Source organism: Pongo pygmaeus, chromosome 9, assembly GCF_028885625.2.
Source record: "Pongo pygmaeus isolate AG05252 chromosome 9, NHGRI_mPonPyg2-v2.0_pri, whole genome shotgun sequence".
Classification (NCBI taxonomy): domain Eukaryota; kingdom Metazoa; phylum Chordata; class Mammalia; order Primates; family Hominidae; genus Pongo; species Pongo pygmaeus.
Genome location: NC_072382.2, coordinates 36,805,337 through 36,820,865, shown reverse-complemented (window position 1 = coordinate 36,820,865; position 15,529 = coordinate 36,805,337). Strand labels below are relative to the sequence as shown.

General features: G+C 38.6%; 1 protein-coding gene across 10 annotated transcripts in view; it reads right to left on the bottom strand.

The window, feature by feature from the left end:
- MPPED2 (metallophosphoesterase domain containing 2) overlaps window positions 1–15,529 on the bottom strand; it is a 203,485-nt gene that overhangs the window by 167,178 nt on the left and 20,778 nt on the right. Inside the window, exon 2 of one of the 10 annotated variants that reach the window (XM_063671035.1) lies at window positions 15,341–15,363. The exons of the other annotated variants lie outside the window; for them this stretch is intronic. The gene's annotated coding sequence lies outside the window, so the exon portion shown is untranslated. The remainder of the gene's footprint in view (window positions 1–15,340; window positions 15,364–15,529) is intronic. 10 annotated transcript variants of the gene reach the window in all.

Sequence of the window (15,529 nt, the reverse complement as noted above, 5' to 3'; positions counted from 1 at the left end):
AGTGACTTGTTCATGGCCAATGTTAGCAGCAGAACTGGATCCACACTCTATACTTCCTAACCCCCAGTAATAAAAATAATCACTACCATCAATGAACACTATTCCCACGCTTAGGCACTGTGCCAAGCACTTTATGAACATTACCTCATCAATTCCTTGTGAGAACCCTATAAGGTAGGTATTATTAATCCCATTTTACAGACGAGAAATACTGGACTTACGAGGTTACATAATTTCCCCACAGTCAGAGATGCTATAAATCATGAGGCCTCTGTTATAAGAGGAATAGAATTCCTCAGCTTACCTATAGTCCCTCCCTGTCCAATGCTTTTGTCTACGCAAACTCAATGCTAAGTTGAAAAATTATAAGTTTTCTCCTGATTTCAAATAAATTCCTTTTAAAATATCTAATAAATTCATGAAATTCTAGTTTGGTCCACTTTGATACTGTCAAAAAGAAAACACACTACAAACTGAAAAGTGCTGTCTTTTGTCAGGTGTTTTTACTGATCCAATTATTATTTGCTTCTATCTCTTATTTCGTTTAAAAGAAAAACAGATGGTTTAATATAGATTCCTGCATTAAGTTTTCTGGACTCCCCAGCAAACTTTATGAGCATAGTAAGTTCTAGAGACAAACAGCATGGATTTAAATCCCAAATACACAAATGGACAGCCTCTGGAATATGGGCAAGTTACTCAACTTCATACTTCAGTATTCTCACGTCTGCATTAGGGGTAAAAATACTTCATAAGGATGTTATGAAGAAGAAGTAATGAGAATGCACTGAGCATGGTATAAACGACCAGTAATTACTGGAATTGTTTTGTTGTTATTTCTGCCTCTGCAAAATTTCTCAGGATTGCCCTAATTTCACTAGGTTGAAAAAACCTGAATACGCTCCTTGATGAAATGTTCCAAATACAGGTCTCTCATAAACAGATAATAAAGCATCCTACACCCCAACTGGGAAAAAAATCATGTCATTTTATACTTCATAAGTCAACTCCATCTCTTAAAATTATTATTCATCTGGTACTATTAAAACTGTCATCTTCTATAGCACCTCAGTACTCCTATCAGATAGGTAGGTGTTCTTGAACACAATGTCTTGTGTTAATCTGGTCAAACAGGAGCCATCTGTGAAGCCAGAATGGCAAGGGACAAACAAATTTCCCCAATCCACAAAGGGGAGTTTCCCCAAAATATAAGAAGTTTTATTTTTACTGTGAAAATGCTTTTTTTACCCTAGTTATGTAATATATGCTTACTAAAGTTAGGGATAATTAACGTTAGTAAAATTAAGAATATGTATATAAAAAGCAAGGAAAGATGAACCCATAATTCTGCCTCCCAGAGATAGCTACTAGTAACATTTTGGTATCTTTCCATTTCATCTTTCTGCTATGCATTTTAAAAATATAATTGGAATCATACTGCATGCAAAATGTTATATTCTGGGTTCTCTTTCTTTCTGTTTTTTGTTTTCTTTTGTTTTGTTTTTTTTCTCTGTCTCTGTTTAGACCATTATAACGTCAGCATTTTCCATGTTACTGCAGACTCTTTATAAACGTTTTCACTGGCTGTGGGATATTTCACTAATTTCACAATTAGTTTTGTCACAATTTTCTTAACCATTTCCCTTTGCTATACCCCCCAAAGGCTTTTAAGCTGTCAAACCCAGACAAGATTTCTAGACACACAGCCCTAAGGATGGGGCCTGCCTGTGGTCATAAACCAGGCCATTTTGGGAACTAGCTACATCACTTTTCACCATAGGTAAGAATCACCATGAGTCCTACTCTTCAAATGCCAACAGACCCTGAATCCGGTGATGTGTGAACCCCAAATGCCAGTAGTTCTGGTCAACAATTACAGCAACTCCTCTAAGATAAATAAAATAATGTTCTCGACAGGCCCGGCCACCCACGGTGAGCACAGGGAAGAGCACAAACACCTCCCACCCACCTCTGCTGCCTGTGTTCCAACGCAAACCAAGGGTGCAGATGTGAATTCCTTCTTTTCTCCTCTTGCCCTACTCAGTTTATTTCCAAAAATCACTGTTCCATCACCACTCAACACAACTTGCCATGAACTGCACCATAAAACACACTTTTTAAATAATAGATTATGTTCATTATATTTTCTTTTTTAAAAAAGAAGGCAGAAGGGCAAGGATTAGGTAGAAAAAACAATGTAGAACTTGCAATAGTCATAGACTGTAACAATGAAATCAGAAATCACAATTACCAAGGCTCTTTTAACACCCTCATGCACATGTATGATCATCGTCTTAAAATCCAAGATTCAAAGCTAAGTCTTTGAATTTAAAAATGGTTGTGTGGTCTTACAGAACAACTTCTAAGTTGCATTTGCCTTTCTTATGGTTCAAACAAACAAACAACAAACACAAATTTTTGTTTTAAGCAGTTAAAGGTTAAGCAAAGAGAAAAGAGCATTTTTGCACTTCTAGGCACAGTAGCTGGAATTTTGAAAATCTTCACCGTTCCTGTTAAAACAAGATTGAGAAACAGGAAAGAAACTGCTTCAAGTTGAAAGTCAGGATGGCTTAATGGAAAACAATAGGCTTTGTCAGAATAAGAGCTGGGCCTGAATTCTGATTCAAGCCACATGCGGGAGGGATAAGCAGCCACTTCAAAGGGTTCTTTGAGTGTTAAACATGGTACCTACAATGCCAAGCACCATCTCTGGCACAGAGAGTGTAAGGATTGCAGAATTATTGTCAGCAAGAAGAAAAGCCTATACTGCAAGGAGGAGGAAGCTGTCAGGGAGTCATATTGCACTGACAATTTATGAGTGTAAATAATCGTAAGCATAAGGTCAAAGACCTAGAGATTAAGATCCTAGGACTATTGCTTCTTTTTGTTAACTTCATGAAGCAAACCAAGAACCGAGAACAAAAAGTACAGTCTTCCTAGACTTCTTGGTTTGTCTTGAGGCAGCCTGCCCAATTTAGAGTCCTTGGGTACTTCGTGAATTTCTCAGCAACTGCAGAGACTGGTTCTCCGCCCTCATGTCAATCCCCTACACAAAGCCAAGGCAGCTTTATGCCCATCACTCAGTTCAGTCCAAGGCCAGGCTCCTAAACCCACCCTGATTGTAGGTTGCACTCAGAAAAATCCTAATGCAGGCTTCACACCGCATAGGGACAAGTCATTCTGCTTGTCTGCCGCTGCTTGTGTTTCACTTCAATTCTAGTAAATGGGCTTCTGCCTCTTTCCTATTGTTAAGCTTTGCTATCCTACCACAACTCCAGGGACTGCAGTATGTCCTCGTCCTGTTCCTTGAAGGGTAGTCTCCCGTTTTAAAATTTTTGCTCTGAAACTCCAAAATATCCATTAGATCTTTGCCACTTGCTCCGCATTTTAGAGGTTGTTGTGTTTTGTTCTGAGATAGAGTCTCACTCTGTTACCCAGGGTGGAGTGCAGTGGCACCATCTCAGCTGCAACCTCTGCCTCTCAGGTTCAAGAGATTCCCATGCCTCAGCCTCCCAAGTAGTTGGGATTACAGGGGCCTGCCACCACGCCCAGCTAATTTTTGCATTTTTAGTAGAGATGGGGTTTCACTGTGTTGGCCGGGCTGGTCTTGAACTCCTGACCTCAAATGATCCGCCTACCTTGGCCTCCCAAAGTGCTGGGATTACAGGCATGAGTCACCATGCCCAGCCTGCACCACATTTTCTTTGGGTTAGAAGATCCCCACGTGTGTCTGTCCTTAGGCCTGACATCACATGCTGGCTTCTCTGACATCAGTTCTCTAAGTACATTGCTCATTGTGATTTCTTGTCCTCTCCAAACCCACAATTCACACCAGCCCCAAATGCAGATAGTCTCCCAGATTCCATAGCAGTGCTGGTTTAGACTATTCTGCCTCCTCCACCATTTCCCAGATGCCATGGTATATGCAAGCAGAATTACCATCATCTACTTAACTCACCCCACAGGACAAACTATTCTCACTCAACTACAAATTATTTTCCTAATGTTGGACTTTTTTTCTTCCTCCTCATGGAAACTATTTAAGTCCATGTCCTCTGAACTGGTCACTCAGCCAGGACTCAGTCCACTTGACAGTCCAGGCACCCCAAACACCACCTCAACACTGTGACTCTCTTGCTATAGTGATATGAAGATACCCCGATTCACAGATTTGTGGCACCAGAAAGCAGTTTTAGAAACTTACTTTATATCTTACAGATAAGAAAATGAGACCCAGATATTAATATCAAAGTGTGAGTCAGTGGCAAGGCTGAAACTAGGAATTTTCAGACCTAGAGTACTTCAGGCTACTGTTCACATGGTTCTTAGATGAGTGACATGGTTTGGCTGTCTCCCCACCCAAATCTCATCTTGAATCGTAGCTCCCATAATCCCCACGTGTCATGGGATGGGCCCAGTGGGAGGTAATTGAATCATGGGGGTGGGTTTTTCCCGTGCCCTTCTCATGATAGTGAATAAGTCTCACAAGACCTGATGGTTTTATAAAGGGTAGACCCCCTGCACATGCTCTCTTTCCTGCCACCATGTAAGACATGACTTTGCTCCTTCTTCACCTTCTGTCATGATTGTGAGGCCTTCCCAGCTGTGTGGAACTGTGAGTCCATTAAACCTCTTTTTCTTGATAAATTACTCAGTCTCAGGTATTTCTTCATAGCAGTATGAAAATGGACTAATACAATGAGTATGTCTATGAACCAATGAAAAAAAAAATCCTCTGCACATTCCCCTGGAATCTCAAATTCTTCATTCCAGCCCAGTTGCCACATATTTTTTTAATACTCCCATACTGACATGTCCTTTTAGGAAATCTCTTTCTTCCATAGGCCAAAGATTCCTCAAGGTAAAGAAAATCTTTTCCTTCTTAAATTTTTCCACTCAGTTTTAGATGTTTAGCTGAAAAAGTTAATAGCCTCGAGTGTTCCTTCTGTAATTCCATGACTTATGAGAGTGAGGTTTCCATTTGCCACTCTCTCCTGCGTTATCATCAATCCCTGTAGCCTTTCAGTGGAAAGTCCGGGAACTAATAATACAAAGAATTCTAAGTAACTTCAGTGTAAAAACTTAGAATGCTTGAAATATAAGGATCCCTGGAGACCATCTGCTGTAACCAGTATTAGTCTCATTTTACAGAGTAGGGAACAGAGGCCTACAGCATCCCAATATGCTCTTCTCCATGCCATTCCCCAACCTCCAAATAATGAATTCCTCCATATTTGTTTCCGAGTGAAGATGTCATCCTAGGTCATGCTTCTCTGTGGAACCTCAATCAGTGGAACTATCCCAAAAATATGTTTGTGGGTCTGGATTGCATTTACCTCATGCTTCTTCATGACTTCAATTCCACATGGTTTTATCATGAACATTGTTTGGAAAAGAAAAGAAAATAGTCAAATCCAAACCTTTAATCCACAAGTCTGTCACTGCTTCCTTGACAGATTAGCATGGCCTATAGATTCAGGCAAAGTTGTGTGTCATTGACAAGCTGTAAAACCCAGGTCACCCTTGGCAGCCTCTTTTAGCCTTGGTTTTCTTATCTGCAAAATGGGAATAACACCACTCACTTCCTAGGGTTATGATATAATATATTACAACAATTAACACTTGGCTTGGTACAAAATAACCATTCAATAAATGGTAGCCATATTATTTATTATCATTACTATTATTATCATTTCTGTAGATTTTGCCTTGTCTGCCTTGGCTCTTTTTGACTGGTCTCCTTGTTCTAACTTAAGCCATATGACCCTATAGTCCAGAAAATGTAAGAAGAGAGAGAAGGGATACCCCAAAAGCAGTGTTGAACCAAGTTAGGGCAATAAGATGAGGAAAAGATCATCAGAATAAAAACAATAAGAATCATAAGGGGGTTAGTTTTACACTCTAGGCTATCACAAATTTTGTATCAAGACTGATACATTGGGCATTACATTGAAACATTTTCCCCCATAATGCATTTATGAGATTATCATTTCAATTTGTTAAACAGTGCTAGATTTAGTTAGTTTGTGTGCCTGGCACATAGCAGGAATTCAATGAGTGAATGAATAAAAGAATGACTGTGCCGAAAAAGCAAATTATGTATATATATTATACATATTATATATATAATATATATATCAAAACTCTGAAACAGCTGTGTTTGCTATTTCATTTACAAGGTTAAAGTAAGTTTTAGAATATTTTTATCTTAACTGGAGATATCAATTAAAACGCTTTGTTGGAGAAAATGTATAATTTCCTATAATGCAAAATATAAGAATTCAAATATACTTTTGGAAATTTATAGGTATTTTCATTTATTCATGACTCATGATAGCTCGAAAGCAGCTATTATGTCAAGGCAAATTATTAGCTCTCACTATTGTATAATAAACAGAGCTGTAATTCATGTTTATTTACAAATATTCTTTCTAGTTATGATGAAATTTAGCACATGTCCATCTATTATGATTGTTAGTTTCCTTTTGTTTTCTTTTAAGGAAAGGCTACTTGCTAAATAACCAATCAATAAACATCTCTAATCAGCTATCTCGGTGCTGTTAACAATGGAGTGTGCAATTATTTCAGTCTCCCATATTCCCATTTATATAGAATGATCTGGATCAACTGCTGGGTCAACTTTCTGACAGTGAGTCCAACATATTTGAAGAGAAGTGAAAAGTTGCTATAGTAATATGTGTATGAGAACTCTTCATGGCAATGACCACGAGGGATCCAATCAAAGAAACATTTAGCCTGGTAAGTCTGAAGAGCCTCATGGTCAGAGGGAGAAAGTCAAATGTGAGAACTCACTAATGAATTTTATTCCTTGGGCATGTTGAACTGGAACCATAAGGGCCTTGCTAGGAAGATATAAATAAATACGAGTAAAGATAATGTCTATGGCTGGAAAATATGAAGAACTCTTTCTTTATGTGCCCATGGCCTGGCTCCAAGGACAATCCTCAGAAAGGTGGTTTCATGATTGTGTTCAGTGATATTGGTATTGCAGGAATTGGCAACCAATAGAATATGCACACACACATATACACACACACACACATATATATTTTGTATGTATTTTATTAGTAGTAGTTTACCTATTCTGGTAAATTTATTAAAAAGAAAAGAAAAGTCTGGCTGAGTAGTTTATAGTCACACTTCAAACCCAATAGTCGTTCTCATGCTGAAATTCTGGGATCATCCTATATCTTTCTCTTTCTTCAAAAGCTATAGTTCAGCTATTCCCAGGTAAGAACTGCCTTACTTATATGTACTTCGTAAACTTTTTCCCGTTTTTCTTTCTCTTTCTTTTGTTTCCTTTTTTATTTATTTATTTATTTATTTATTTATTTTTTGAGACAAGGTCTTGCTCTGCCACCCAGGCGTCAGTGCAGTGGACTGATCACAGCTCATTGCAGCCCTGGCCTCCCAGACTCAAGCAATCCTCCCACCTCAGCCTCTCAAGCAGCTAGAACTACAAGTACGTGCCACCACACTTAGCTTTTTTTTTTTTTTTTTTTTAATTTTTGATAGAGACAGGGTCTTGCTATGTTGCCCAGGGTAGTCTCAAACTGCTGGCCCCAAGTAATAACCCTGCCTTCGCCTCCCAAAGTGCTGGGATTACAGGCAGGAGCCACCTGGCCCAGCCCTTCCTTCTTTTCTTCCTTCTTCCTTTTCTCCCTCCCTCTTTCCTTCTTCCTGGTTTTTTTTTTTTTTTTTTTTTTTTCTTCCTGGCTTGGGAATACACTAAAATTTGAAGAGAAAAATTGAAAGCAGAAAAATGCTTTGAGTCACAACCAATTCTTTTCAAATAGTCCGCAAACCTGGTCCTCCTCATTTGGACAATTACAGCCAAAAGAAGGATCTAGTTTCAAAGTGCAGCTGCTCATTTGAAGTGGGATAAGCATGGTTAATTTTTTCAATGAGAAAATGGTGATGAATGGAATAGAAAATAAAGATATCTTTAAAGCTAGACCAAAGAAAAAGTTGTTTTAACTCCAGAAGGTCATCAATTTGGAAATATTATCCAGAGAATTTTTCAAATCACAGAGAAGAGCTTCCAGGAAATCTTAAATGACTACTAATGAAAAGTATTCCTTAGAGTCCAGTTGAAATAAAAGTCACAATAGTCACATATGTAACTCTATGCCCTAAAACACCCAGCTGCAGGGGAATGTATAGGAGCCCAATGGGATCCCAGTGTTCACAATTATCTTCTTTGTAAACCACAGAGCAATAGTAACAAAGGTCTTTACAACTTTTATTAATAAAAATTTATTGTAAATTGCAATCTTATTTACATTTTTATGACTTCATAATATTATTTTGCAAACTAAAACAAAAAAATGATCTTTAAAACCATAGTTAACTGTGATCACGAGTATTTTGCTTTGTGAAAATTTATTGCATGAACATGCTTAATTTGTATACATTTTAACTTGCATGATGTGTCAATTAAAAGCTTACTAATTAAAAAGAAACTATACTCAATCTTCTCCTTCCGTATGAAATGTTTTTCCTAGATACATTCTTTTAAATAATATGGGAACACAAAATTGTGACTCTCCTTCAAAGTCTTATAGAAAAAATTATAAGCTATGTTTGAAAGTTTTTTTTTTAATTTTAGTTTTTAAATATAATTTCAAAAATAAATTATTTTTATTCCATGTGAGGCATACTAAATTTAATACCTCTCCAAATAACCAAGGGCATTTTCTATCAAGCACCTACACTGTGTTGGTATATCATTATGACTGGCATGCCTTTTCTTTTTGAAAATAGTCTTCACATGTAAGCAAAGGGCATAATGGGCACTATAGCTGCCTGTTGCCTTGTGGAGTTTTATCAATAATGTAGTTAATAAACAGATGTTTTGTGGGTAACCACACTGTGTTATAGGTTATCTAAGAACTCATACCTTTGCTTTGACTTCCACCAGCATTCATGAATTAAGAAAACCTCAGGGGAGAGGGGAGGTGTTGTGTGAAATAGAGTATTCTTATTTGTCACCAAAATTACTGACTTTTGAAGTCAGTAATTATTTTTATTGTGTTTATTTATTTTCAAGAAAATAAGCAGGAGAATCTTACAATGACTTCTGAGTCCTCTGTCTTAAGGATACCTCTTAAAGGGTCAATTAAGATATGTATTTCACAGTAGTTACTAAAAAAGATGACTAACAAGTTTTTTAAAAAAAAAATATGTTAACCATTTTCTGTGGCCAGCTGCCTGAAAAGCTTCAGATTGCTTTATATTTCCAACCGACAATGACTGGCATTTACTCTTAGTAAGCAGAAGTTGTCACAAACGACAGAAAGTGATTAGCAATCACTTGCTACATGACATGAGATAGTCTTAAAACTCCCATTTACCCCCTACTGAACCAATATCTTAGCTCATTCTAGAGGACATGAGCAAGTATTTCTCTAGCAACTAACATAAGTGAAAATACAAGCCCTAGCTCCATAGAATGCCACAAATTTGGTCACAAAGGAAAATGAAAGCAAGCACCCTAATACTAACTCAAGACACTTTACTTGGAGAAAAACAGCCTGCATCCCATAACATTTTATGATACCAAATGAGATGCAGGCAATGTAATTTCACTTATGTGATTCACTTACAGGCGATGCAAATGCAATCTTGCTGATTACATTTAAAACAAAGGACTGAATCTGCTTATTTATAGAGCAGGCCCATAGTCATGCAAAAATCATGCTACCCCCCACCTGGAGTGGAAGAAAAAGAAAACAATCAGGCTGAAGACCTCTACATCTCCACAGAAAGAAAAATGATGTTAACATGAACCCTGGGTTGACCCAATATGCTTAACAACGTGGCTTCTTGGTGCCCTGAATAGAAAACAAGGTCAACTGTGTGAGTAATCGTTAGCTGAGGTGTTCAACCCACATGCAAACATGCCCAATGTTTTATTTGTTTTTTAAATAGCCAAAAGAAGAGTTCTGCAAGCATTTTCATCTATGTTTAATTTTAAACCTTCATGTGGGTGTGCACATACACACACACACACTTATTTCAATACGGACTGCATATATAATTTCTACAGTGAAATAAATACTGCTACTGCCAGTATATTCACCAGTTGGACTCTGCACAATGCGTATTTTATGAACTTCTCTGCCTACTAAGTTGGGGTCTTGAGCATTCCAGAGCCACTGTTTTTAATCATCACCAAAAACTAGAGCTTTTATTAGATAATTTCCTCATTATGAAGTTCAATAGTTCAACTTAATGTGAAGTTCAACAGTCTCAACTGAATGTGAATTTACTGCCAAATGCCATCTCTGAACTTCCCAGAAAAGCAACAGAGCTGGAATAATTCTAGTATGTCCTGTGATGCTCAGTTTTTAAAGGTCTAACAGGTAATACTGGCTCAATGCCGACAAATAAACCAATGCCCAGCCACCAGCCACTGTACCAACATCCTAGGAGTCTGGCTGCAGCCTTACTGATAGCTAGATCGTAGCAACCTAGGCAAAGAAGGTTATTGTCAAAGCCAACTTGGGCCCAGCTGCAGTCCAACATAAAGAAGTTTAATGTGACACCTTACACCTGCCACCCCACATTTTCCAAAAGGAAAATTGCCTGTGGCTAAAAGCGCTCCTTGTGGAGCAACCTGTGACCACAGGGTTTCTCAACCCTGATGAAGAAGATGCACTTCAGTAGCCTACCAAGTGATGCCAACACCGATGATAGAGAACAGAAGCAATTTTCTGTGCAGTAACACCACTTCCTTTTGGTCAGAGACAACATTTACAAACAGTAACCTCTGTGAACTTCTCAAAAATGGTGGTGCCTTTGAAATTACCCTTGATCTTTGATACTCGACCATAGTCAGATCTGAAAACCAAGCTTTCAAACTGAGCTTTGTAAAATGTACTGGGTTGAAGCATCCCACCTTTCATCTTCATGTCTCCAAATGGAAAAGACCTAGAAGCATATAGGTTTGCTCATTTCCACACACAGCAAGCAGTGGGCCAGAAACCACCTAACTTCTTTGAAATGTAAGCCATTATCCAAGCCACAGCATATGGCCACATACTTCTCAACTCCCACAACCAAGCAAAAATGCAATTGCTGTCCAAGTGTGCACAGGCTCTGAATAGGAAATGGCAGTGGTTTCTGGAGCCCATAAGGCCAGAAGATGCTGCCAGACTTGAGAAGAACCAAAGGACAAAAGAGTGGTAGAAACAGGAGGACATATTCTGAAATGAAAGTAAAGTGTGATCCTCCAGGTCAGAAAATAGCTGCTCCTGTTTATTTTAAACTGCTTTCCATCACAGGCTGCCTCCTACAGGAAGCCTACCTTCTTTCACGTTTGGGAGAAGAATCAAACCTGATGCATGCCTACAGGGAAAAACTAGGAAATAACATTGTAAAGCATTTCAGTAGAACTAAGGCAGATGCCCAAAAAGTCTTATTTTAGACATGTTCTTGAATTCTTTCTTGCTTCTCCTACTCAGTTAGCATTTATTGTCTGCCCCAAACTGTAAGTTCCTTAGGCACCTACAGCTTATTAAGGGTCATAAAAAGTCACATTCTGTACTAGAAACCAGCAGTTCTGCTTGACCTTGAGCACGTCACTCAACGTCTCTGGGCTGCCAGTAGGCTATACGTAAAATTCTCTACTTCTGTTTCCTTCACAGTGAGCACAGCACAAAAGTACTTTAAGAACCTGATATTCTATTACCAATAATGCACACATTATTATTTTATTAAATATTATTTATTTCAGATGCATTTGATTGTCTCTGTAAACAGGAAAGACAAGCTAGCAGACAAGGATTGGGGGTTTATGGTTCTATATTAACTTGACTGCTAAACCCAATAAAACATTCCTTCATTAATTTGTTCATCAATAATTATTTATGTGTCAGGCACTGTACTATGCATTGGGGATAAAACGAGAAGCAAAACAACCAGGATCCCTGCATCCCATGCCACTTCCAATGAATACTTACTGATTTACTGTAACATTTTCAATGACACCCAGCTTCCCCCAGACATCCCACTCTCCTTGCTCATTTCCTCCCTCCCTATCCTATAGATTAGCAGTCCCCAACCGTTTTGGCACCAGGGACAGGTGTGGTGAAAGACAATTTTTCCACAGATGGGGGTATGAGGGGGTAGGTTTCAGGATGAAACTGGTCCACCTCAGATCATCAGGCTTTAGATTCTCATAAGGAGTAAGCAACCTAGATCCCTCGCATGCACAGTTCACAATAGGGTTTGGGCTCCTATCAGAATCTAGTGCCACAGCTGATCTGACAGGAGGCGGAGCTCAGGCAGTAATGCTGGCGCAGCTCACCTCTACAGAATACCCAAGGTAGCTCAATCACTTAGTGCCAAAATATGAGAGCTCCCAACAAACCATTTTTAAGGTATTGATGAGTAAGTGACAGGAGATAGTAGGGGCAATTTCAGCAAACTGTAAGGAGGAACACTGAAGCAAGCATGATAGGCCATTAACTAGTGCTTGGGTAAGCATGTTAGTAGCAGAGGCAACTCTAAAGAGAGTGGGGAGAGTCTGAGTTCAGACAGAATTTACTGTGAGGACAAAATGACAGGAGAAATACATATTGAAGACTGTTTATTGATTTGTCAAAGAGGAATTTGTTACTGATCAGGGACAAGGCAGAGGATTCAAGATCAGCCAGCATCAATCCTGCCCTTATAGGGCTTCCAGTCTAGAAAGGACAATATTGCTATGTGTGGGTATCCCCTTATAGGAGCAAATGTACATGTCAAAATGGAGGTAACTTGTGCTGGGAAATTGATGGATTTAAATCATGAGACACTGTGTAAGGCTGATCTTTTGATCTTTCTCCCACATGCTTCTTTGTTCTGGGAACAGGCCTTGAGAAACAACTGGGAAAAGGAAATTGACAAACTCTTCTACTCTGGCTAGAGGAAAGCTAACTCCCTCTTGCTACTACATCTTAACCTTTTCTCAAGATCTCATGTTTATCTCCCTGAGTCACCTGGGCTGGCAAGATGCACATCTACTAAGCATTTTGTATTTTTAGTGGCTTGTTCTAGTTGACCCCAAGGTAATCATTCCCTGACTTTGTCTGCCCTCAGCTTTCATGTATATCTATCCATTCAAGCACACATAGGCTTATAAATTCAGGCTCTGGGTGTTCTGTACCTAGTCATGCCCAGCTGCACTGGAAGGTCTTCTACCTCCAATCATGACGATAACACCAAAATGAAACATTTCTATAGAACTTACTACGTCCCCAGAAAATTTGGTAGGTACTATACTTAAAGCAGTTGATTTAACCTTTGCAATGGCCCTTTGAGAAAAGTACTATTTGCTTCCCTTATTTATGGATGAGAACACAGAGAGGTCACATTTATGGATAAGAACACAGAGAAGTCAAGTAACTCACTCCAAGTCGCACAGGGAGTAAGAGGGAGACCAAGATTCAAACTTTGGCAGTCTGCTTCTGGAAACTACGTTCTTAAACACTATATTGCTTCCCTGTCTCCTCAGGCGATAAAGCTCAGAAATACATTTTCAGACCCTTAGGCATTTATTTCAAAACTATTTATTGAAGCCTTATATGTTAAACTCGACTACATGTTCTTAATTTACTGAGCATTCACACTTATTTTAAAAAATTTAACCAAGAGACCAAAATGAGGGAGAGAGTCCTTGAAACAAATGCACTCAATTCTATGTGCATGGAATGCATTCATGCCCCTCAATCTGACTCCATGTGTGAGCAAACAAGATACATAAATCTGAGTAGCGTCGCTGTTCATGTAAACAATTCAGAACCTTATCATGCCTCTCTGAACTGACTCCAATTTATCAAAAATGTAGGAGTGGGTTATATATGACATCCTCCATTAACTGAAACACACCAATAAATTCCCAAAATGTAGCACTCAGCACCAAAAAGAAAAAAATGGGGAGAGAAATCCCCACATATATTGTGGAACTCCGTGCAGCCTGTGTCTCCCCTGTGCAGTCTTGAATCATGCATAATGCAACACCGCAACTGCTAACAGCAGGCGCGCACCAGATAATTTACACTTGTTTTTATGGACACGAGGAACTGATCTTTGAAGCTGTCCCTAATGAGATTCCGCTTGGCCCTAACAGCATCCTGAGAGAGTGTTCCGGTTTTCTACTTGGCATCCGGTGCATATTTATAATGCAGAATACAGGCTCATTTAAATTGCACATGTGGATTTTGGTGTCTTCCCTATTTTAAAGAAAGATTTTCATATACTAAGGAGCACTGACTCCTCAATTACTAAACCATACTTTACCTAAACAATGTCACTGCCAGCCCTACAGGTACTTATCAAAGAGGTAGGTCCATCAAAGCCCCTTTACCTGTAGGGCAAAAAGCTCCTCCAGCTCCAACCCTGCACTCAAGTCCAGAGACTCAATTAGGTCTTCAGCCAAAGGGCATTTCCAGAAAGTCTAATTATACAACACCTTCCTTAGTAGACACAGCCACAGGGAAAGTTAGAGAGAAAACCTGAAGTCAGTCATCTAAATTAAAAACTTCCTGCCCCAAAAGTGTTTGTGATACAGACTTCTCTTTCTTAGTATCTCCCCTCTTTTAATTTCTGTGCCATGTAAAATTTTCTTAAGCCTGGCACTTTACAGCAGGATCTTTTCCTGATCATTTGCTTTCCAAGGTGTTCACAGTTTAGTCACCCACAGTTAGAACTCCCTTGCATATTTACTTTGAATTTCCTTTGTTTTACCTTTAAGTCAATGTTTTTAAGAATGGTTTTCAATCACTGTCATACCAATACTCTTATGACAGTGTTATCTGTATTTAAACCAAATCACAGATTTTAGTCAAAAAAGTTGTTCTGTAAAAATTTTAAGAGTTTACTATTAAAAAAAATGTAAAGTCGTTAAACATCAGAGTACAGAATAAAAACTGGTTCGCCTTATTCAAAATGCACGATTCCCACGATGACAGATGACCCGTTTTCATGGTCTTCATTTCAAGTAAACTCCACATATTAAGAACAGTTGTCATGTTCCAGGTAAGTGAAGTGGGCTGAAATATATCTTAATTAATTTCATGCTTCTGACCAATAATTGTTGACTCCAAATATGATCAATAAGTGAGCACTTCATAAGGAGTTAAAACAATATACTTTCCAATGCCTCCATTTTTAAATTAAAGAACGATATAGAAAACCCAAATCTCTAGGGTCAAATTGAAAGTGGAAGCTTTGATATTTTTTCCTATGTTAGAAATGAGAGTTTACTACTGTCAAAGCAAAAGTCAACTGAAGGCAGAGATGATAGCATTAGTGTACGAGTATCAAAAATACTCACTCTGAGCTTCATCCAGCTCCATCCTGAAAAAAACACGGGAGACTTACATAAGTTACCCTTTTTAAAGCCAAGTACACCGTCAGGTCTACATACATGCTCTCAAAATGAATGAGTGATTACAAAGCAGCACTCACTTCCTGGGGAAGCACATGTTAATTCCTCGAATCCTTGCAAACTCAGCTTTCATTC